Source organism: Elephas maximus, chromosome 1, assembly GCF_024166365.1.
Source record: "Elephas maximus indicus isolate mEleMax1 chromosome 1, mEleMax1 primary haplotype, whole genome shotgun sequence".
Classification (NCBI taxonomy): domain Eukaryota; kingdom Metazoa; phylum Chordata; class Mammalia; order Proboscidea; family Elephantidae; genus Elephas; species Elephas maximus.
In genome coordinates, this window is record NC_064819.1 from 75,716,875 (window position 1) to 75,718,057 (window position 1,183).

The following is a 1,183-nucleotide window of genomic DNA, read 5'->3' on the forward strand; positions in this document are numbered from 1 at the left end:
TATGTAGGTGTAAAGGTACTGCATGCACTTTGCCTGAGAAAGGGAGGAGCATGTAGACCGGCCACTACAGATTGGCGTGTGTCCCCCAAAATATGTGTTATAATCCCAACCTTATAATCCCACTTGGGGATAATTCTATGTGCTGACATATTGACATGAATCAGGGTTGTATAAGTTTGACTATTAGCAACATAATCAAGAAGCAGAGTGGCGCAGCGGAAGCGTGCTGGGCCCATAACCCAGAGGTCGATGGATCGAAACCATCCTCTGCTATTTTAGTGGAGCCCTAGAGTCAAGTGGCTTAAAAGCTTGGCTGCTAAACAAAAGGTTGCAGTTCCAATCCACCAGCTGCTCCTCGGAAACCCTAGGGGGTAGTTCTACTCTGTCTTACAGGGTCACTCTGAGTTGAAATGAACTCGATGGCAACTGGTTATTAGTAATAAGGTACCATACTTCTCTGAATATTATGACTGCATGGTAAAACAACATTGCAACTTCTGAAACAGAAGTGCTGGGGACTAACCTGTGTATAGTGGTGTGGAGATCTGAAGCTCAACCTGAAATATTTCCCTCAGTCTGCTCTGTAGGACAGGCCAGTAATCTTAAATTCCTGCCTTTGAAAATTTTTCATTTGTATACTCAAATTTGTCTATAAAAGATCTAACTGTCAGTGGTTTCTGGGATTATTTTTGCAGATTGCTTAAGAGCCACAATTTTTTCATCCCCAAATAAGCATAATTTCCTTTCTTAGCTTTTACTCTACGTTCCTATCATTGTATATGCACAAGTAACTTGACATGAAAAGTTCAGGCTTCGAGACAGAACCAGGTTAAAATCTTAACCCTGCCTTTGTTAGCTATGTGAATTTGGACAAACCACTTTTCAGTCACTCCACTAAGACCTTGTCTGCAAAATGGGGATCATACTTCCTTTGCAGGGTCATGAGGATTAAATGAGATAATGCAGGTAAAGCAACCGGTGGATATTTAGGCTGTCAGTAAACGGTAATCATCATTGATAACAACGTTCAACTCCTTCCCAGCCTTCTAAAGGTTCACTTTAATAACTCAAAAACATTTATTAAGCATCCATTTACCAAGCACAATATGATACCCTACAGATTCAAATTTCCTGACATACCCTCAAGGAATTTAACATCTGGTAAATGAGATAAATATATACT

At 40.3% G+C, this 1,183-nt stretch overlaps 1 non-coding gene across 1 annotated transcript; it reads left to right on the plus strand.

Annotated features, from left to right (window-relative positions):
• The first annotated feature begins 201 nt into the window (after positions 1-201).
• TRNAM-CAU (transfer RNA methionine (anticodon CAU)) lies at positions 202-273 on the plus strand. The gene has a single exon. It is a non-coding gene; the product is annotated as a tRNA-Met (tRNA).
• Positions 274-1,183: the final 910 nt, after the last annotated feature.